Source organism: Hibiscus syriacus, unplaced genomic scaffold, assembly GCF_006381635.1.
Source record: "Hibiscus syriacus cultivar Baekdansim isolate YM2019G1 unplaced genomic scaffold, ASM638163v2 tig00110303_pilon, whole genome shotgun sequence".
Classification (NCBI taxonomy): domain Eukaryota; kingdom Viridiplantae; phylum Streptophyta; class Magnoliopsida; order Malvales; family Malvaceae; genus Hibiscus; species Hibiscus syriacus.
This window is the reverse complement of record NW_024062672.1, coordinates 351,478-376,457: the sequence shown is the minus strand read 5'-3', so window position 1 is coordinate 376,457 and position 24,980 is coordinate 351,478. Positions and strand designations below refer to the sequence as shown.

At 34.2% G+C, this 24,980-nt stretch overlaps 1 pseudogene; it reads right to left on the bottom strand.

The window, feature by feature from the left end:
• Positions 1-2,049: 2,049 nt before the first annotated feature.
• Positions 2,050-23,686, bottom strand: LOC120116849 (annotated as a pseudogene).
• Between the last annotated feature and the right edge of the window lie 1,294 nt (positions 23,687-24,980).

Here is a 24,980-nt window from a genome sequence, read left to right as displayed (position 1 = left end):
ATGTTGATATTTCATCAATTCTATATACTTCATTTATTACCGTTGAATTCATAAATCATGCACGTGTTTTCTCATTTTTTTAAGGTAATGTTGTCTTGTTTCGTGGATTAATGAAATTACGTCCAACATGATTGAATTTCAATTTCCGATAATACACATAGTAAGAGAATATCTTTTTAAATAAAGCCGAGTGAATTAAATCACCTTTATCGAGTCAAGTATTTTATAAATAAATTCACCCATTTTTTAATTCGTCAAAATAAAATGATCGTAACATAAATATTTTATTCAAATTTGTAAAATCCCGTTATTTAGACAACTAATAATTAAAGGTACCAATTGTGGGCACTGTGAGGGTGTTAATCTTTCCTCGTGCCGACTCCTAAATCCTTAAATTTGAACTTCTGGTCTTAAAAACGATTTTTTTTAAAATTGTTTTAAAAGACGTTTTTAGGTATTCGACCTACCTAACCCAAAGGTCGATGGCGACTCCGAAATTTTAAATTAAATGAAAATTCACATTTTTCAAAAATAAAGTCATAATTATTTTTTAAATTTAATTATTTATAAAAAATGATTATGACATTAGGTATAATTTAAAAAAACCGATGATCAAATAAATATTAAGTAATTGATGGATGATTAAACAAGTAATTTATCAATTTTTATTGGTTTAAATATGTAACTATTTTTTATAAGGTAAACTACACCAATGATCACTATTATTTGAGTACATTCTCTTTTTTCCCATTGAAGTTTCAAAAATAATAAATTGGCCTCTAATATTATTTATTTGTAACAAATCGATCACTATTGTTATCAATTTATAACAAATCGATCACTCCACTATCATTTTCGTAAAATTGATGAGGTGACAACGTTAAGAAAAAGGTCAATATTTAGTTTTATCCCTAAATTATTGATAAAATATCAAATAGGTCCTTGCCAAACCCCATTGTTATAATTTCATCCCCAACTGTTAAAACGTCAATTAGCATCGCCGTTAATCCCCAAGCTCATTGCCGGTGACCGAAAACTCCAACAAAACTTCAAACCCTCAACATCATCATAATGCAGCCATAATAAGCCCACTTGCTTGAATAGCGATAATTTTAGGCGATGCTTTGTGTTCTCGCTTTGGAATCGTTAGAATAGCATCCACAATTCTGATTCATCACAAGCATTTGTTTTCTGCATTAAATGATTCTCACCTTAAATTGTTCTCTGCATTTGTTTTCTTAGTATTATAGTATGAATATGATTCTGTATTAGGGAAAGTCTTTCTTGATTTGCATAGAATTTGCCTCCAGTAGGCTTCATCAGTTTTCATTCGGTTAAATAATTTGCATTATTCTAACGATTCTTAAAACGAGAACCCAAAACATCGCCTACAATAATCGCTATTCAAGTGGGATTATTTTGGCTGTGCATTATGACGATGTTGAGGATTTGGAGTTTTGTTGGAGTTTTCAGTCGCCGGCAATGAGTGGGCATTAATGATGACGTTAGTTGATGTTTTAACAGTTGGGGATGAAATTATAATAGTTGGGTTTGGCAAGGACCTGTTTGATGTCTTAGTAATAGTTTTGGGATAAAGCTAAATATTAATCTTTTTGTTAACATGTCCACATCACCAATTTGACGAAGATGATAGTGGAGTGACCATTTTATTATAAATCCATAATGTTAGTGACCTATTCATAACAAACCGATAATGTTAGTGACTAATTTGTTACTTTCAAAACTTCAGTGGAAAAACAAAAAACTTACTCAAACATTAGTGACCATTGGTGTAGTTTACCCTTTTTTATATTTTAAAGTTTAATTTTCCAAATCCCTTGTTGAATTTTTTTCTTCTTCTAATTAATGGGTTAGCTTAAGAACAAAATTGCATCATCTTGCATTAAACTAAGAAACAGCTTTCCCAGAGGAAATGTTGTATCATTGTGCTTTTATTTGATCCTCTCACACAGCGACCCCATCACAAATCACATGAAACATAATTGATAATACAACAGAACTTGTAAAAAAGAGTTCAAAATCTAAGGACTAGGAATTGAGAGAACTTGGAAGCCTAGGAGTGGCAATACCCTTCAATGGAGTCCGCATATAAGCAACCAGTCCAGGATTTTTCAAGCATGTCAATTTCCTCAGCCTTGAATCCCTCGGCTGGTGTCCAACAAAAATGGTGCAATAAGTGACCCAACATGGAGGTGACCAGGTTGATCCCGAGTTGTGCACCGGGGAACACCCTCCTTCCTGCACCGAATGGAAGCAATCGAAAATCATGACCCTTCGTATCAACGTCCTCTTCCAGGAATCGTTCTGAGCGGAACTCTTCAGGGTCCTTCCAGACTGCCGGATCACGGGCTACTGCCTATACGTTAACGTGCACGTTTGATCCCTTGGGGATGTCGTAGCCACCGATTTTGACATTCCCATTGGCACGATGGGGTAGCATTAGAGGAGTTGGGGGATGTAGTCTTAGTGCCTCCTTGGCTACGCTTTGAAGGTATGGGAGATTTGAGAAATCGGTTTCGGACATCACCCTTTCGAATCCTATCACACAGTCTAGCTCCTCTTGTGCCTTTTGCTGCACTCTTGGGTTCCGAACCACCTCGGCCATTGCCCACTCGACCGAGATTGCTGTTGTGTCCATGCCCGCAGTGATCATGTCCTGCATATTTCATTTACTTATTGTCATAACAGATTTTCGCCTGGACACGAAATTTTTACTTTGCAGGAAAAATAATGATTTTAATTAAAAAAAAATTTGGGGAGTCGCCATCGACCTTTTTGGGTTAGGTAGGTCAAATACCTAAAAACAATCTTTTAAAATAGTTTTTAAGAAAACATAATTTTAAAAGATAAAACTGATCTGCGTATAACCAAAAATTTTAATAAAAAATATTCGTGGTTGATTACGTTTAGGGAATGATTAGCACCTCTATAACGCCCAAAATTAGTACTTTATTTATTATAAATTGTCTCTATTAAAAATTCAAATATATTTAATTCATAATTCTGTTAAGTTTATTAATATAATTTTAAGAAAATATATTAATATATATATATATATATATATATATATTATAAGATATTTATTTATTTAGAAATATCAGAAAATGGCTTCTAGGTGCTTTAAGACAGCTCCTTTCTTAATATTAAAAAATAAATAAATATTAATAAAACATTTATCTAAAAATAATAAATATAAAAAAATTAATTTATATATAATTTATAAAAGTAAAATATTTATTTTTATTTTAAAGATATTAGAAAATGGATATCCAGTTGCTTTAAGACTGCCCTTTCTTAATATTGATAAATATATATATTAAAATATGATTTAAAATGATTTAAAAGTACTATATTAAATTAAATTTATAAATAGGATTTTGATAATAAATAAAATAAATAAATAAATATTATTTATTATATATATATATATATATATTTATATGACTAAGTAATAATAAAAATAATAATAATGAACATAATAATATATCAAAAATAGTAATGAAATAATATTGCAAATAACTAAAATATAAAAGAAATTAAAATTATAGAAATAAATATATAAAACTTATGGTCAAAATTAAAAATGTATGAAAGTCAATTATTAAATTATAAAACATAAACAATTAATGGCCATAATTATAAATATTATGTAGTATTAAGAGTGTAATTTAACCCTAAATATTAATATGAGACTAAAATAAATTTTAATAAAGTTATAAGGGATTAATTATAATATTTACATAAATTATTAGTTGAGATTAAAATAAATATTATTAAAAGTGTAAGGACTAAATACATATTTTACCTTAATTATTTATATAAATATTCAGTCAGGACTAAATTATAATAAAATAAAATTAAAAGACTAAATCAAAAAGTATAGGAATTGATTTCAGTGGCTAAAATAGAAATTTACAAAGTTATAGTGACTGAGCATGTGATTTAACTATTAATCATTACAGGAACACCCCTCCCCAAAACGATGTCGTTCGGGGAGGGGTATTTAAACCCTAATCCCAATAGCCTTAAGGCCAAAACTTCATTTCTCCTCTCTCATTCTCTCTCTAAACTGAGAGAGTTTTAAACTCTCTCGCCTCTCTCTAGCTTTCCTCACCAAAGGGAAGCTATTCATCGGCTGGCAGCCATCTGCCGCCGCTAGCCTCACCGCCGGCCATCGTCGCTGGTGGTCGGAAAACACCAAAATTTCCCAAACACTAGATCGGAGTACCCTAAACTCGATTCCAACCTTTTTTTCATCTTAAAAAGCCATGGATTTTCCTAGATCTAAGGAAATACCTTTGGTATTTTGGTTTCTCAGGCGATGTTTGGGGTTCTCCGGCAAGGTAAGCTCTTCATTCTCTTCTCAGTTGGTTGTTGGTTGTTGTGAGTTGGTCTCTATTTTTTTTGTTGCTCTCTTTTCTTGCTCTCTGCCTTATTTTCTTTGCAGGTGGTCGGCTTTTATAAGCGTCGTCTGTATCTTCTTCGGATCGGGTAAAAGGGCACCCTTCGGTGAGTCACCAAACTATGTGGTGACTCACCCTATCACTGGGACGTGGACAGCTGGATTTGGAATCTCTGGAGCCTTCAGTTTGAGCGTGGCAGCGGCTGGAACGAAGTTGAGCGGCGGCAACAGAGGCGGCGACCGCGTGGCCCCTAGGGTTATGATACCCTAGGGTTTTCGTCTGGAAGCATCAAGGCCGTTGGATCTGGCATCAAGGCCGTTGGATCTTGCCAGATCCAACGGTTGAGAACAACGACGGCTAAAAGCTTAGATGGAAACCCTAGAAGCATTGGGCCATCTCGGGTTTGGGTTGTAATCGGGCCTCTGGGCTTATTGGGCTCCGGTTTGTAATTTATTTTATTTTTTTTTGCCTGAAATGTAATAAAATAATTTATTAATAATAATAATAAATAATAGTATAAATAAAATAATACTAATAATATAATAATATTAATAATAATAAAAAACAAATGGATGAAAAAAAATTAGTATCTTCAGCTGCCCCTCTTTGCTCATTATTGTGTTAACAAGAATAGAACAAAGATGAAAAGATAATAAGTTTTTTTATCCATTTGACTTCACTTGATTATGATGACAATGTTAAACAAGTTCTTCTCTGGGATTAGTTCTTCTCATTATGAACTTTTCCACTGGGGATGGCAATTTATCTCATTCTGTGATGTAATCTAGTAAAAAGTTGAACAAATTCTTCTCATTATGAACTTCTTCTTCTTTTTCAGATGAGTTCTTCTCATTATGAACTACTTCTGGAAATGCAGATCATCGAAAGAGGGGTTGTTAATTCGGCTTCATATGTGATGAATTAAGGTAAGGTTGATCAAGTTCTTCTCATTATGAACTTCTTCTTCTTCTTCAGATGAGTTCTTCTCATTATGAACACTTCTGGAAATGTTGATGCTGATCTATCTCTTTTGTGATAGAGTCATGCAAAGGTTGAACAAGTTCCTCTCATTATGAACTTCTTCTTCCTCTTCAGATAAGTTCTTCTCATTATGAAATTTTTCTGGAAAAGTTGATGCTGATCTATCTCTTTCTGTGATAGCGTCGAGCAAAAGGTTAAACAAGTTCTTCTCATTATGAACTTCTTCTTCCTTCTTCAGATGAGTTCTTCTCATTATGAACTCTACCTGGCAATGATGATCTATCAAGTTATGAATTCGAGCAAAAGGTTAAACAAGTTTTTCTCATTATGAACTTCTTCTTCCTTCTTCAAATGAGTTCTTCTCATTATGAACTCTTCCGAAAATGTTGATCCATTGAGTGGTGGATTCAAATCTTTGCTAAAATCTTTGAAATTCCTGTCAAATATTTAACATGGATAAAATGAATGAAAATGCTCCTATTTTTGCAAATGCCTAAATATGATGCATGAATTTTACTTCGAAGTGACAAACTTGGTCTTCCTTCACTTTGTCAAAATGTCATTTCAAGCTGGCATTTCTGATTTGGAAGAGCAATCTTTGTGTTTTCTTTGTTTCATGAAAGTCTCAGAAAAAATGTTTCATTTATGGAACTCTTGTCGTAGTCAAAACTATGACCTTGATGCCCCATTTTGTCTTTGATAAAATCGGCTTTATTCATCTGAACTTGTAAAAATCCAATAAATCTTTCACCTTCGAAAATAGAATCTATCATCTTTAAAGAGATAATATATCATCTTTGAAAAGAGAATCTATCATCTTTGAAGCAAGAATCTCTCATCTTGGAAGAATGTAGATGTAGACATGTCTAATTCAACAATGATTAATTAGGAGAGTAGAGTCTGTTCTAATTTGACTCTTGAAACACATAACAAGGAGGATTTATCCTAATTCCTTTTATGTCTCCACATCTAATCAGATCTCGAACAAGGCAACTTGGACCATATCATGTCGAGATACTTAACAAGAACCTGTCGTTCAACATTAGTCGGCTCCACTAGTTTCTTGCTATTAAAATTTCTGCTTCCCTTCTGTGGAAAGAAATCTTCATCATATCTCACTTCAAATCTTGGTGTTGAAGAAGACAAACTTCATCTTGGATCTATAAATGGAAATTCCATATGATTGCAACATTGGTTCAACACCATAATTACTGGTTCGTAAAACACTTGACAACACATTCATCATTTCCTGTGGCTCGTAAAACATTTGACAACACATTCATCCAGATATGACTTCTGCACAGATCTCTGGTCAGGGAAGTTCTTTCATAGTGTTCGAAACTTTTGTATGATGTCACAAGACCTCTTGAAAACAAAACTCAATGGGAATACAAGTGATATGTTGGCATGATCAAAAGTTGGTCAAATTCACGAAATATGTTAATGCTGAATTGAATAAGAGATACCAATTGATCTTGATATCATCTTGAGCAAGGCATAAGTAATATCGATCACGTTTTCTTCCGTAATGAGTGTTGTAGGACGTAGAAACATATCTTTATAGGAACCATGTACAGAAAAAGGTCCATGGAATTCTTGTTGCTGTAGATGAAATGCACATGATAAAACCCAATGGATGAAAACTCAACTCAACCTGGCTGACAATGATAACCCCAGTAACAACGGGAATAAGGGTAATATACATAAGTCAAGCCTCCCTCTTCAATGTTATCAAGTAAGCAAAACTAATGTGAAAAACAATTTTGTAGCCTCAACAACATGATTGTAACTAATTGCCATGAATCTCAAAGAAATATTTCCAATCGTTACTGACACACAAAGGACTAAATTCAAAGCTGAGATCTTGATGAATTGGACCCTGGATCGAATAGTCTGCCTGGGGACCATCTTTATCTATGTAACCGTGATGTAGCTTAAAGAACACGCTGTCATATGACACATGGTTAAGAAGATTGGGTATTTGAAACCATACTTGTTGAGTAAATATTTGTTCAACACCAGGACCCTAATACAACTGCCTGATGAATGAAGCAATTATGTATAGTCAGCTCCATTGTCACTATTTCTCCATTTTCATTCTTCATACCTTTCTATCTCATTGGAAATATTTGCTCAAGTCAATGATCTTTCCATAAGATGATATGGATTTTTCAGCATGTCCCAACATTGGCTAATACAAACATTCAAAATGCGTCAACCTTCCTCATTCTGATTGAAATGGGCTTTCAGCATGCCCCGACATTTGCTTCTTGTTGATGTGAGCTTTCAAAATACCCCAAATATTCATACTGATATGGGCCTTCAAAATGCCCCACATGAATCATTTATGTCTGAAATGGGCTTTCAAGATGTCCTGCATGGATCTGTCTGAATTGGGCCTTCAAAATACCCTCAACCTTCAACCTTCTAAACTGTAAGGCTTACTTTTAATGTTTGTTTGATTTCAATATCATGATCCCTACGAGGTCCAATTTTGACAAAGTATTGTTGTGGGTACTTGTAGCTTTATCCGTGCCTCAAATCTGTTTATCTTGAATACTCTCATTCTGGTGTCACTAAACAGCAGTTGTCAAGTAAATGGGGGAATTCTCTTCATGTTGTCACAAACTTAAGAAGTAATCAATCATTTTGACGGAAATGTATGTGCCTCTTTTGAATGAGGTGCCCATTTTTTGGATCTGGAGGGATCTAGTCGGACAGAGTGGTATAAATCGCTTGGTAATTCATTCCAGGATGACGCAGTGAACCTTGTTTTTAGTGAAGGCTATTTTTGTAATATACTTTTATTTGATTATGAAGCGATCTTTCAGGATGATTTCACATATATTGATATTTCTTCTGATACCGAGGAAATCCTGAATTCCGATTCTGATAAGGAGAATAAACTGTTATACTTGACGAAAATGGGGTATTCGGAGGTTGAGGCTTCAATAGCCATAGAGAGATGTGGTATGGATTCATCAATTGCAGAGTTGATAGATTTTATATGTGCTGCTCAAATAGCTAAGGCTGCTGACGCACTTCTTCTGGTAGAAGATATGAAGTCATTATGTAATGACCCCAATTACAAGAAAAGGCGAAACTCAGGCTATGATTTTTTTGAAAAGGAAGAAGAAGAGGAAGCTTGAAAAGAGGCCTCTTAATGAAGACGATCATGCAGTTCATCTTCTAAATCCAATGATTGGTTTTGGGGTTCATATCGAACCAGATCAGATAACTCAAAGAATATTTCCAAAAGATGTTATTGGGCCTCCTTATTTCTACTATGAGAACGTGGCACTTGCTCCAGTTGGTGTTTGGACCAAAATGTCACGGTACTTATACGATGTAGAACCAGAATTTGTAAATTCAAAGTATTTTTGTGTTGTTATACGAAAAAGGGGTTATATTCATAATCTACCAATTGAGAACAAATTCCTTCTTAATCCGCTTCCTCCACGCACCATACATGATGCTTTTCCATTGACAAAGAAATGGTGGCCTTCTTGGGATCCAAGAACAAAGTTTAATTGTTTACAAACATGTACAGGAAGTGCCAAATTGACATAAAGGATCCGTAAGGCTCTTGAAGCTTATGACGATGAGCCACCTTCGAGTGTCCAGAAGTACGTTCTTGATGAGTGCCAAAAATGGAATCTAGTATGGGTTGGAAGGAATAAAGTTGTTCCACTTGAACCTGATGAGGTGGAAATGCTTCTAGGTTTCCCTAAAAAACATACACGAGGAGGATCTGCTAGAGACATATTCCCCGGTGGTATCAATGTCTTGTCTTTTTTCTCTGGGATCAGTGATGCAGGGGTTGTCTTCTATTGTCTTGGCATACCTTTGAAAACAAATGCGCAAGAACTGAATGGTGATCGGTTGGAGCAATTAATGAGTAGATTTGGCAAATTCGACCTTGTTGTCGGTGACATTCCGTGTAACAACCTTACCGGAAAAAATAAACATCCTCGGGATGAACTAGAAGATTTTTGTTAGTGCATTTTCTTGCAATGACTGCTACAGTGACTGTCTCTTCTGCTGCTTCAAGATACTCACTACTATATCCCACTCTTCCCGAACCATGGAAAAGTTTAGTTGATAGTAAAACCAATTATCTTTACTTTTGGAATCCTGTAACCAATGTTACCCCATATGAAAGGCTTACAAATGTAGAATCTGTTCCAATGTCTTATTTTGTGCCTATAAGTTCTCAATTCAACTTCAGTAATCCTCTGAAGGACATAATGGATATAATCCTGATAAGGAAAATGATCGACATGGAAGAAGCTGCAATGATATATCAAGACTTGAGCCAGCATCATGGTATAACCAGAGTGCAGATGGTGGACTTGTTCATTGCCATAATACACCTTAATGTGACTTATATCTCTGTGATTGGAGGATGGGGAACATAATTTGTTTGGTGATGTTTATCACCCTCAGCATGAGATAAGTGATAATCTTCCTTGATGAGTTGATAATAATGTCACAGGAGAGCGTCACAAGTTCAATTCTCCAGATTTTCTGGTTTCTTGGACCACATGCTTTCAAGAGATGTGAAATGCTTCATCATTCTGGCATCACCTATTCTTTTTCTCCAATAGAGGTAGAATAGGCAACAATTTACTTCCACAACCTTTCTCATTTGAGACTGTCCTGTTTGAAAATATTTTTCTCTTTTCTTTGTCAAAGAATGAAAGAATTTTGTAAAATATTGCCTATTATAGGTTCACAATAGAATCAAATCATATGCATGAATTCAAAGAATATCAAAAAAATCAATTATACTTTAAAATCAAAAAGCATAGTCCTATAACAAGTGTCAAAATTATTGACTGATTTAGGGCTTAGGTTGATTTTAGTAAAGTAAGGTCAATCAGATTGATCCAGCATATATGTCTCTTTGAGCTTCCATTATCTTGAAGGAATGGTTGTTATGCTCATCTTATAGAGATACTTCTTGGTTCCGGAATCTCATGAACATCTTTGGGATGTGCGGTGCTTCATCAAGAGCTTAAGATTGTCTCTTATGTCGTTGTTGCACCATTCGATATTCGAGCCGCCTTTTCAGGTTTTCAACTCGAATCCTCATTTGGGATGTTATTTAAAAATTTACATCTTGAACCTCCATTTTATCATTTTTCATATAATGCATTAAATATTTAAAAAACCAATTTTGTAAATAAAAATCAATCTTAAGAGGCGAAGTAAAATCTGAAGATAGTCCCTTTCACATAGAAATCCATGTACGATTAGAATGGACTTTTCAGGTACGTAACGTAGGCCAGAGCTCATGGTTACGAAAAAATGATAAAAGGCCCAAACAAGTGTTTAAGGGTAATTGAACCAAGGATCAATTCATTCTGATGCCTTCAATTTTGCTTTGCTTGACTTGGATCTGCTTTGCTGGAGATTTTTCCATAAGATTCATTCATCTCCATCATTTCTTGCGTTTGTTGTTGAATATGAATCTTTGAACTAATTGCACTTGATCAACCTTGTAACTTGAGGCTCAATGAGTCACCCATCTTGATTTAATTTCTCATCTTTTCCTTTTTTCCTTTTTCCTTTTTTTCTGATGAATGAGTATATGACTCCAATTGCTTTCAGAACCTCATTTTCCTCTTACATTTTGAAAATTCTTTCATTATCCTTGAATGGATTGATCTTCAAGCACTTTGTATTTGATCTACCTTGTGGTATCAAAACTCTCTTCATTTCATGACGATTTGCCTTCGTAATTGACAATTTTTATCCATGTGAGCAGATATCTTTCTTCTTGCCCCCCAATGTGGAGGGTGATCCTTGGTTAAGGTTGAATCAGAAAAAAAAATATTATAGGCTTAAAAGGGGACAACAAGGGATATATATATATATATATATTTGAAAGGATAAATGAAACAATGCCGTTCGTCATCTCATACACAGAAGTTTTTGTAAAAAGAGATATCCCCATGGGGATGAATATTCAAGAATAATCTTTATTTACATGAAAATAATGTAATTAATGCATGATATAATTATCTAAATCAATCTTGTTTCTTCTTCTTTGAGTATGCCCCAATCACTCGAAATTATCTTCGATAAGTTGGTCCATGATACCTCATTTCGTCTCTTCTTGCAGGAAGATTCACGGATAAATGAAAGTTTGGTTCTTTTGAGGTCTTTTGGTTTATGATGGTTTTGTATTTGGAAGGATAAATGTATGACTTTTGAAGTCGTGTATATGGTGGAATGTTATAAACCAATTAACTCTACCCAAGAATGTAAACATCTGGATTTGATGTCTCAAAAACAGGTAGAGACATTATTCCTAAGTCTCAGATAAATGTATGGTCAAGATTTTATTTTGGTGAGGATAATGTAATTGGCATTGGATGGGATATGGAAGGTATAATTTTATCAGTTGCCAAAGATCTATAATTCTTGAAAAAGAATATTTAATCTACTTGATACTCAAAAATTTTAAGATTAAAATTTAATTCTTTGCTCATAACCATAAAAGCAACACAACTTTATTTATTGCACAAAAAGCGGAGAAAGGAACAAAAACAAATTCAAACAAGATGCTGAAAATAGAAAGTTCTACAGTGGTAGATAACACTTCCACTTGTTTATGCATCATTACTCCTCTAATGTTGGGTGTGTAATAGGATCAGGGTCATTGTCCTTATTTGCTCCCCACTTCTTGATCATTTCTCTTATCTGGTCTCGTTTGGATGATTCCTCAGACGTACCAATCTCTACTTCTTTCTTAGCAGCTTTGTGGTCAGATCTTATCTCCTCGTTTATCAGTTGGAATTTGGGCTCAAAATAATCTTTATTAGTGACAATAGCTTTATCCCAGTTCTGAACACATATTACAGCTGTGATTGGTGTAGTATTTGTCATGTTATCTAAACTGCCCAAAGTTTCATCTGTCATCAGGAAGTCTGATATGGGTGTTTGAAATGTTTTCATGGTTGCATCTTCCAAGTTTATTTTTAGACCTACTGGCCAATCTCTGATTACATCCATGATAACCTTTTTACTTTGATTTCCTTTCCCATTTTCTTGTCTCTGATATTCTTCACATGATTCGATCACATTAGTCTCAGTCGAGGCAATAATTTCTGAGTGTTGAACTTGAACCCCTTCTTTTACCTTGCATTTTTGAATTGCTTGCTCTAAAGGATCTTGGAAATTTCCTTCAAGGTTACCAGGAACCTTAGTTGAACAACTTGGAATTCCAGTCTTATTTATCCAAGGAACATCCTTATAGGTCCAATTCTCGTTTGGAGGCCACTGTGACTGAACAAGTCGTGGAGTAGTTAATCTGGCTGAGAGCATTTTTGAATGCGATTTTTCACCTGAAAAGTGGAAGGGAGAAAATTGAAAACCCTGCACATTTTTTCTTCTTCTTGATCAACCTTTGACCCTTTTCTATGTCTTTTTTCTTTGGGTAAAACTTATCTCTCACATGTGAACTTTTTCCATTCATTGATTCTTCATTCACCATTAATTCATCCATGCCCCTAGGGATCAAATCTTGAAGCTGTCCTGAATTACCATGCTCTTTAATAGGTTCTTGATCATCAGACACTATCACGTCGAACTCATTATCATTCAGAATCTCATTCATAGCCTTCACAGCGGGATCCTCTAAGGGTTTCCCTCCATAGATCATATCATTCATCATGCTCATTAACATGGTCATTTGTTCTGTTGAATCAGCCTGGAACTTTTTTGCATGATCAGTCATTTCTTGTTGAGTCTTGATAAGTTGCTCTTGTAATTTCTCGATTCTACCAACCCTTGCTAGAATCTCATTCATGGCCATTATCCCTCTTTAGGAAGACCAAGTTAGCTCCACTTTGATTTCAAAAATTCTGTCATGGAATTCTCCACGAATTATTCCACGTTGTCATGATTAAATGCATGTAAAATAGTTTGAAATAAAATGTAATTATACAAAGATGCAAATGCAAAAATGAAAATGTAAATGTAAATACAAACGCAAAAATGCAAATTGCAAATGCAAACGTAAATATGAAAAGGTGTTACTCAAGAGTGATCATCTTAGAATAGATTTCATTGAACACAAAAGTTTTCGTGCATCAAACAAAACTTTTACATGAAGGGGACAACTTTCAGTCCTAACTTCAACAAAACTTTACATATAGGGGATAACTTTCCCTCCTAACTTCTCTGAAGCCAAGTTAGTCTATCAGCTTATGGGCCATGTTGTTTGTCTGGACTGCAGCTTCTTCCATGACATTCTCTTTTTCCTTTATCTTCTGTGTCACTTCTCGAAGTTGCTCGTTTTCCCTTGTAAGAGAACTTTTATGTTCAAGAAGTTCTTGCACAAGATATTCATATATGTTGCAGTTCCTTTTCAGCTTGGTGACCCCTGTTATCCATTCTTCCGGAGTGTTTCCTATGCCAGCATTTCGAAAGACTTGATTGATCTTTTGGAAATCTGCATACATGGTTTCTACTTCTGTGCTTAATTTCTTATTTTGGTCATTCAAGTCCTTCAAATAACATGCTTGAGCTTTATAAAAACCTCCTCTACTCTGAATGCCCTGACTGCTGATCTTACCATAGACTGCTTTTGGTATCAATCTGGCAGGATCTTTGTGGAGTACTTTTGGTATTAATATAACAGGATCTTTATGTGCATAGCTCGCTTCTATCCTTGGAGTTTCCTCAGGATGTCTTTCCTTGGCCGCATCATATTTTGTTTGATCATAAAACTTTTTGTCCATTTACGATTTCTTTCCAATTCGATGAACAATCTTTCAATTCAACACCTTTTAGTTATGCCATGATCATGCTATGCAAGCACAAGAAATCAATATAAACAAATTAGAGCAAAGTAACATGCATGGGAAAAATAAGAAAAAAATAAAATGATTAATACCAACTAATGGAAAGAAAAGATCCTATCTATCAAGGTATAAATCCTAACCTCATTCTTTCTAGTTCCATGCTTTGTTTGGAAAAATTAACCTAACTTCATGATTTCTAGTTCGCAGGCATTTATTCAGAGAGAAAAATAATAAATTAAATAAATTAAAAAACTAGAGCTTATTTCTCCTTTGTGTACACCTATGAAAAGGGTTTCAATATTGTCTTAGATTAGGAGAATTTCTAGGGTTTATTATATGCAAGGTTTTAGTTCTAGGAGTAAAGGGTACTCGAATTGTCCTTGTTGGTACCCCATTAGGCTGCCAAACCCTCAATCCTAGTCCATTACAAACTTAAGCGGATCGAGTTCAATTCGAGGGGACACATTTCCCTATGCATGACACGGAGAATAAATTCTCACGAAGACATATGATATATGAACCCCGAAAGTTACTTGCTAGATCTGACACGGAGAATAAATTCTCACGAAGACGTCGCTTGCACTCCCACTTAAAAGGGACAAATCTCAATTATAGAGATTATGTTTATGCAATGCAAGTGTTGTGTGTGAGGAGAAATGTTCAAACCTCTGACAAACAAATAAATAATGCAATTTAATACTTGAAAATAAAATAAAAATATTAAAAAATAATATACATATAAATATTACGAAAATAATAAGTATATATAAAAATTTTGAAAAGAAAGAATTATAAATTAAATATATAAATTTTTAATTTCTAATTAATAGAGACAATTTATAATTGATTTTAAAAGCTTGACCAGAGTCCCCAGTGGAGTCGCCAAGCTGTCGTAACCGGTTTTCGCCCGGGCACGAAATTTTTACTTTGCAGGAAAAATAATGATTTTAATTAAAAGAAATTTTTGGGGAGCCGTCATCGATCTTTTTGGGTTAGGTAGTCAAATACCTAAAAACAATATTTTAAAATAGTTTTTAAGAAAACATAATTTTAAAAGATAAAACTGATATGCGTATAACAAAAAATTTTAATAAAAAAGGATTCGTGGTCGATTATGTTTAGGGAATGATTAGCACCCCTATAACGCCCAAAATTGGTACTTTATTTATTATAAATTTGTCTCTATTAAATTCAAATATATTTAATTCATAATTCTGTTAAGTTTATTAATATAATTTTAAGAAAATATATTAATACATAAATTTTTTATAAGATATTTATTTATTTAGAAATATCAGAAAATGGCTTCTAGGTGCTTTAAGACAACTCCTTTCTTAATATTAAAAAATAAATAAATATTAATAAAACATTTATCTAAAAATAATATATATAAAAAATTGATTTATATATAATTTATAAAAGTAAAATATTTATTTTAATTTTAAAGATATTAGAAAATGGACATTCAGTTGCTTTAAGACTGTCCTTTCTTAATATTGATAAATATATATATATTAAAATATGATTTAAAATGATTTAAAAGTACTATATTAAATTAAATTTATAAATAGGATTTGATAATAAATAAAATAAATAAATAAATATTATTTATTATATATATATATATATATATATATATATATATTTATATGACTAAGTAATAATAATAATAAAATAATAATGAACATAATAATATATCAAAAATAGTAATGAAATAATATTGCAAATAACTAAAATATAAAAGAAATTAAAATTATAGAAATAAATATATAAAACTTATGGTCAAAATTAAAAATGTATGAAAGTCAATTATTAAATTATAAAACATAAACAATTAATGGCCATAATTATAAATATTATGTAGTATTAAGAGTGTAATTTAACCCTAAGTATTAATATGAGACTAAAATAAATTTTAATAAAGTTATAAGGGATTAATTATAATATTTACATAAATTATTAGTTGGGATTAAAATAAATATTATTAAAAGTGTAAGGACTAAATACATATTTTACCTTAATTTTTTATATAAATATTCGGTCAGGACTAAATTATAATAAAATAAAATTAAAAGACTAAATCGAAACGTATAGGAATTGATTTCAGTGGCTAAAATAGAAATTTACAAAGTTATAGTGAATGCGCGTGTGATTTAACTATTAATAATTACAGGAACACCCCTCCCCAAAACGACGTCGTTCGAGGAGGGGTATTTAAACCCTAATCCCAACTGCCTTAAGGTCAAAACTTCATTCTCCTCTCTCTCCTTCTCTCTCTAAACTGAGAGAGTTTTAAACTCTCTCGCCTCTCTCTAGCTTTCCTCACCGGAGGAAAGCTAGTCATCGGCCGGCAGCCATCTGCCGCCGCCAGCCTCACCGCCGGCCACCGTCGTTGGTGGCCGGAAAACACCAAAATTTCCCAAACACTAGATCCGAGTACCCTAAACTCAATTCCAACCTTTTTTCATCCTAAAAAGCCATGAATTTTCCTAGATCTAAGGAAATACCTTCGGTATTTCAGTTTCTCAGGCGACGTTTGGGGTTCTCCGGCAAGGTAAGCTCTTCTTTCTCTTCTCAGTTGGTTGTTGGTTGTTGTGGGTTGGTCTCTGTTTTTTTTTTTGCTCTCTGTTCTTGCTCTCTGCCTTATTTTCTTTGCAGGTGGTCGGCTTTTATAAGCTTCGTCGGTATCTTCTTTGGACCGGATAAAAAGGTACCCTTCGATGAGTCACCAAACTATGTGGTGACTCACCCTATCATTGGGACGTAGACGGCTGGAGTTGGAATCTTTGGAGCCTTCGGTTTGAGATTGGCAGCGGCTGGAATGAAGTGGAGCGGCGGCAACAGAGGCGGCGGCAACAGAGGCGGCGGCCGCGTGGCCCCTAGGGTTATGATACCCTAGGGTTTTCGTCTGGAAGCATCAGAGCCGTTGGATCTTTCCAGATCGAACGGTTGAGAACAACGGCGGCTGAAAGCTTAGATGGAAACCCTATAAGCATTGGGCCATCTCGGGTTTGGGTTGTAATCAGGCCTCTGGGCTTATTGGGCTCCGGTTTATAATTTATTTTATTTTTTTGCCTGAAATGTAATAAAATAATTTATTATTAATACTAATAAATAATAGTATAAATAAAATAATACTAATAATATAATAATAATAATAATAATAATAATATTAATAATAATAAAAACAAATGGATGAAAAAAAAATTAGTATCTTCACTTATCAAAGTTTACATTGCTGATGGCTGTGGAGCCTAAAATAATAACCTCCAAAACCTAAGCATGCTTACTCATAAAAGTCCAATAATAGTGTCCTCACTAAGATCATACTTGTCTTGCAATGTAAGCAAAGCATCGACAAAGTGTTGCTTGGCACCGCCGCTTTTATGGCGGGCAAGGGTGTGCTCCTCCATAATAGCTCGCCTGAGGCGGTCCCTTCGTGCCCCATGCTTGGCGAATGCTACCTCTTCCAACGGAAACATCCAACGAAGCCACGGAATGTGTTCGGCCTTGGCAAGTGATGCACTTAAGCCCATTCGCCACAATGGCCTCGAATTCTTTGCCTTGCTCGTCCATTATGCCCTCGGAGTTCACGAAACGCTTCCCAAGCGCTAGCCTTGTTATGTTGTTGAATGCTACAGCTCCCAAGTATTTCCTTGCTTGTAAACTTTTTCCCTTGCTCTCTGCATCTAAATTTGCATTAAGTTCAACCAGCATTCAGATATTGCTGGAATGCCACGAAATTAGGTTACGCATCTTACTTGTAAACCTATGTTGGGAATGAAAGAACACCATCAAGGGGTTCAATGTGAAGCAAATATTTTAGTTCAATCGTTGAATTACCTTTGAATTAACAAGTATTTAAATTGAGTTGATCGGACAAGTGAGAAAACCATTTCCACAAGAGATCAATTGAAATACTGAAAAGTTTGGGTTATAAAATTTAGGGTAAACTACATATTTCGTCTTCTCACCTATTTATGTGTTTCTATTTTGGTCACCCAATTTTTTTGTTTTCCAAAATCATGCCTAACATTACGATTTGGTTCCGTTTTAGTCATATCCGTTAGAAAACTAACATTTTTCAACGACTAGTGACCAGAACGGAACAAAAACATAACATTAGTTAGGATTTTAAACAAAAATAGTTAGGTGACTAAAACGAAATCGTCAAAATAGATAGATGACTAAATACGTAATATACCGTAAAATTTAGTGGGCTTCGTTACTCATTTTGGAAAAAAGAAATTGCATTTAACGCAGTAAACAAGGGAATGAAAAGTAGTTCACCCACCGTAGTCAACAAACATATTCAAGCCTAATGAAAGTGATTGATCACCTAGAAGCAGGTTCAAGTTCAAGGTCATAGAACTATATAATTTAGAGACCAAAATTAAATTATAAAATTTTAAATACTAATAATTTTATAATCGTTTTAATATATATTTATTTACTTTTTAAATATGCAAAATTGATTTTTTATCGTTTTAGGAGATCAAAAGTGAAATTTTACCATCCTTAACTTTAAAACGAGAATTTTATAAGGGGACTAAAGCTGATATTTGACCATTTAGGGGGCCATGCCCGCTAAATGCAATAATACATTTGCTCAGATAAAAATAAGGGTAAAGTACAGTAATGGTCACTAAACTTTTTTAAAACTTGCATTTAGGTCTCCAAACTTTTAAAACTTGCATTACAGTCCTCCAACATTTAGTCCGTTTACAATATGGTCCCCGACATAACCGGCCATTTGACGCCGTTACACTGCCGTTAGAAGAAGATGACGTGGTAGTCCTCCAACATTTAGTCCGTTTGCAATATGGTCACTAAACTTTTCAGGCGCTTGCATATAGGTCCCTCAACTTTTAAAACTTGAAACATAGTCCTCAATTTCATTATAAACCTCAAATTCCTTTTCGATCTCGAATTTCCTTTTTCGTTCCTCTCTTCTCATTTCCAGCACAACTTTTCAGTCGGGGATGAATGGGAAATTCTAATCTAACTTTGAATTCTATGGAGGTGTTGACTTGAATAAGGGTCCATTAAGAGAAGACCCGACCAAGGGACTATCGGGACCATCAACGATTCAAGGTGTAATGTTAGATACATGTCATCTCAAGTGAAGCATAGATGTTCGATGAAATGCTTGTGAGAAAAAAATGGGGTTAGAAATGCAGAGTTGACAAATACTACTAAAATGAACTAAGTATCATTGTTGAAAGTCACCAACAAAGATGAAATTATTTTGTATAAATGGTATATAATAATTTCTTCGTTTAATCCTTGTGGTTAAAGATTTCCCAACAGATGATCAAATATAATGAAATCCCAAACAACACATTCACCTCTCTGTCTCTTTCGCTCACATGCACTCTCGTTTGGTTTTTGTTCTTCAGTTTTCCGCCATGTAAAATTATAAACCCAAGCAGTGATCTGTCTTTCAGCATTTTATTTACAAAGAAAAAATAGATGAAGAATTGTGTGTTTTTTGTTGAAATTTTTATGTTTCTGGAACTGTATGTCAAGGATTTGGATATTCAGTGTTAGTTTTGAACCAAAACCATCTATTTTTTTTCTTTTTTGACCAAAACCATCAGTTTTTTTTCTTCTTAATCAAAACTTTTAGTACTCCTTATGAAATATATTCAGTCAATCAGAATAGAAGTGAAAGAGGGTCCTATGCTAAATATTTTTTACTTTCTTGTTTGGTTTTACTTTAAATCAAGGAATTGGTTGTGAGTATCGATATAGTGAAATCGCCAGACTCGATCCGAGAGACTGTTGGTACTAGTTTGTTGGGAATTGTATTGATTCGACCTATGGTTTTCGGCGTCCTATGAGCTCGTATTCTTTTTTAATAAGTTCATGTTGATTATGGGACTGATATATCGTGAACAAACTAGATTATAACTTTAATAAGTTCATGTTTTGGAAATTTTACAGTTGAATCTAAATTGAATTATAGCTTTAGAAGACAATTATGCATACACGCAACTCGAAAGGCATCATGACAGGGTAGTATATTTGGAGTAGCTACTTGATATGTTGCCCGATCATTACACATTTGCACCTTCATTTCTAGCTTATATATGTTTATTGCAGTGTCCTCTATATTTTAAAATGTATTTTATTGCTGACATGCCATGAATTTACAAGAATTATGGAATCCTATGATTTTAGTTCCGCTATCTACTTTAGATTCTCATCATGTTTGGCTATTGAGGAACATTAAACATGGAGCATTAGAAGCAATTATATGTTAAAAGGGTAGGCCACTAATGCATTTGCAACCGATAATGTTGTATTTGACATCTAATATACATCTTAAACAACGCATTTGATGCCTTAGCATTTGGAGTGACTATGACCGAATCTCTTTCCCTTTATTTATTAAGTCATCCTTTCAAAAAAGTTATTAATTGATATTCTTGGTTTATTTTAGTTATTGCTTGGATATATGTTGTAGTCATATGAACTAAAAGACTTTACTATTTCCGCAACCGTTGGATATGCATGCTCAAGTTCCATCCAAACCTATCGGATTGTCATACCAAAGTGCGACAGTTGCGAACAAGACAAATTGGCCTTGTTACTTTTACTTCAACGGTTTATGCAATAATCATGATAGGTGCACTTTTCATGTTCAAAGTGCGACATCCGTTGGATGTGTATGCAACAAACCTCAAATTTAAATTGAAGTAAACATTATCAAATAGCAAATTCATGTTCAAAATTCCAAAAATACTTCAATTACATCCTAAACCCCAAATTCCAAAATACTTTAATTACATTTTAAACCCTAAATTAAAGTATTTTAGAATTTAAGGTTTAAAATATAATTGAATTATTTTTAAATTTAGGGTTTTGAATGAAATTGAGGACTATGTTGCAAGTTTTAAAAGTTGGGGGGACCTAAATGTAAGTGCCTAAAAAGTTCAGTGACCATATTACAAACGGACTAAATGTTGGAGGACTGCCATGTCATATTCTTCTAACGGCAATGTAACGGCGTCAAACGGCAGGTTACGTTGGGGACCATATTGTAAACAGACTAAATGTTGGAGAACTGTATTGCAAGTTTTAAAAGTTGGATGACGTAAATGCAAACATCAAAAAAGTTAAGTGACCATTACTATACTTTACCCTAAAAATAATTATCTGAATCAAAATGTTAAAATTAAATAGTGATTTTAGCTTTTTTTTATTAAAAATCTGATTATTTTTAATAAGCTATATACTTAACGTTAAAAACTTATATGGTAAAAAATGAAATAATTAACGCTCCTTTAGAAACAAAGAGAAAAATATCAATACCAGGATTGATAGTGTCCAGAAAGATGGATTCAACCATGGCGAAAACCTCATCTTCTCTGATAGACCTCAAAGCCTCAAGCCTTTTGGGAGAGAAAAGCTCCAACATGCACACTCTCCTCACCTTAACATAATGAGGCCCGTAATCAGCCCATATAAGGTCCTTTCCATCCCTGCTAAACTTCGCCGCCGATCTTGATGTAAGTTGATCTACACGCTTTGGTGGAAGATGGTAGATAGCCTTATTGAGTCCCGATCTAGGATTGACAAGTACTGATGTCCTTGAATTATAAGCTTGGGCTGCAACAAAGATAAAAAAGAATTATGGTTAAAGATGGAATAATAAATGAATTAAGGAAATAAGTAAAAAAAAATGAAATAAAGATAGAATAGAGATGGTTGCGGAATTGATGGTCTTGATGGATGATGTTGATGGTGTTGACGATGAAATGGAGATGGTGGTGAAGTTGTATCTCAAACACGCCAAAGAGAAAATAATGCCAGGAAGCACAATCCCGATCTTCACAAACTTGTTTGAGGGGTGGTAGAAGTGTCTTCAACCCACTAGATATCAATCTAGGAATTTTGCAATCATGATGGAATGTATGACGCCACAAGTATATGAATTATACTTGCTTAATCGATAAAGTTTACAAAGAACTTTGAAGAGAAATTAACTCACAAGAGTAATTTTAATATATGAGATGAGATGAGTACAAATGATGGCAAGCCTCTCTATTTATAGGAAATGAGAGGGCTTGGCCGAATGGTTACATAGGTATTCGGTTGGTACATGACTCTAGATGGAAGTACATACTGCTTGAGATAAATGGATGGGTCATTTGGCTTGGTGTTGGTTCGGCTAACCCTTCATGAAGGGGCTTGATGGTTTGGCTAAGGATGAGGAGACATCTCCCTTGGCCGAATGTGCATGTTTGTTCATCTTGGCGCCATTTTTCTCTCCTTGGCCGAATGGTGATGTGCCTTCTCATGTTTGGTGCCAAAGGCTCTCATGTGCATGGCATGTGTTGTGGCCGAATAGGCATGGAGCTTTATCTCATGTCCCTTGGTGATTCAAGCCTCAAATGGTTGCAATCTATTCACCAACGTGCTCCTAGATGAAAAGGCATCTTCATGGGTAGCATCATTCATGAAAGGTCACAATGTTTGGGAAATGTAACCCTTCATGTTTGAGCTACTTCGGGTGTGAATGAGCTGAAGGTGAGCTGGCCATAGGTGACTTGTAGCATGGTGAACGTTAGGGCAACTCCTTATGAAAGGTACCTCTTGAGGTGGTAACTATTCGCGAAAAGGTACGATTTCACAAATTTTGACTTAGGACATATCTGAAGTGTCCTAAGTGGTGATGATGATGGTGCAGCTATGAGCTCATCTTGTAGCTCAAATCTTTAGCTCAACCCAGCTATGAGCTCACGGGCCTCGGGACAACTTTTCACCAATGGGTTCTTATGCTCTCCTAAACGTTCCTATGTGAGTTTCCTTGTTTTTACATGCTCCATTTAGCTCCAATGTAGTTCCCAAGTGTTGGTCGAATATGCCTACATACATAACATAAGGAAATAAATTAAGTATATAAACTTATATAATGTGTATAATATAAGAATGTGAACTATAGTATATAATAACAACTTATATCTCACATATTAATGAATAAGTTATTATCATAATAACTATAGATATAATATATATATATATATATATATATATGATAATAATTATATTATAATATATGAAATAATCATATTTATGTATAAAGTTAGAAAGTTTCTTCCCTTGTAAGGTTGGAATAGCCATTGTAAACATGATGTTGAATTGGATCACATCAGATCTGCTCCGATGCCTATCAGACAACTGTTGATCGTGCTCCTTCAGAACTTCCCTAGCCAATTTCGTATTCGACACGATCACGTTCAAAGTCGAACCGAGCCAAACCGATATAATCGAACCATACTTCTGCGCCCACTCCACGTAACAGCGGAACCTAACGGGCTTTACATCGTAAAGGTTCTCGACCACCGGCTACGACTGTGGACCTGGCGGGAGCTTAAACCTCAGCCGTTGATAAAACTGGTACGTTAGGAAGATGGCGGTGACAGAGGCGATAATTATTAGCGGAAGGCTCGTTTGTGTATTTTATTGTATTTTGTGGCTATTGATGGAAAAGTTTCCTGTCTTTTGATATATATATATATATATATATATATATAATAAAAGGAGTTGGGACAAGGCGGAGTTGGTGAATTGATTTTTTAAAAACTTTTTAGTGCATATGTTCACACGTACAATGGAGATAGATTTACGTGAATGTCCAATGGAAATGGAACACATCAGCGTCATTGGTGGTGGGAGTCTGAGGGATTGTGTTAGGCTGGGTGATAAGATTATGTTGAGTGGGGTGCGGTGGTTGGATGGGTGAGGGTCAGAAATTGGAAAGAAAGTTATAGAGAGAGAATTAGCGGTTGGTGGTGAGGAGGTGACGGTGGGATCTTAGTCTCACATAGGAAAAATAATATTAATGTAACTAAAATTTAATTCATTTCAAAATAATTATAATATAAATCTTTATAATTTTATTACCTAATAATTAAAAAATATAAAAAATATTATTTTATTAAATAAAGTAAAATTTATAACTCAAAACTAATATAAAAAATTAATGAAAAAATATTTAAGGGAAAAAAACTTTAATTGAACGGATCCAATCACACCTCGCATTTTAAGCTAATGATAGATTGGGCCGTAGAGGACGATTCTCTTTTTATAAGCAAGCCCATTATCATTTTGCCATCCATATTCTCGGAAAACACATGGGTAACTTGATAAATATATACGGTTAAAATTATTGCGTAAAAGAATCATTAGGATCTTATTGATAAAAAGATATTATTGTCTCTAACGAAATATTTACGTTTGTATAGTGAAAAAAGAATATGAGGTGTGTGATTCAGTGATGATGATAATGGTGATGGCCTACGATGATTCGGGTTATTTAGTTTTGAAATGGATTGCTAAGCAAAGGAGGTGGTGGTTGTCGGGTTTGGAGGGTTCACGAGTATGACTATTAATTGGGTCGAGGGTATTGAAAGATGCCGAGAGGAGAGGCAAAGCTTCGTGTGAGTGTTTTGTTTGGAGGAGCCTGCTTGATTCGGATACTGTTTTGTAGGGGACTGTGCGAGTATTGAGGAAAAGACGACAATGGTGGATTGGATTGCGTTTAGGCGAGTGAAACTGTAAAACGCAAAGCACTTCTTCAGTAATCCTCCGCACTATTTTCCAATTCATTATAGTTTTCTTGTGTTAAGTGATAGAATCTTTTAGTTTCCTTTTCTTATTTTTCAAAACCTTACAAAACATTATATGTTTCTTTTCTTCTTTTCCCACCTGAATCATTCATTTCTACCTACCGACCAAAGCCTTTAGCTTCAAC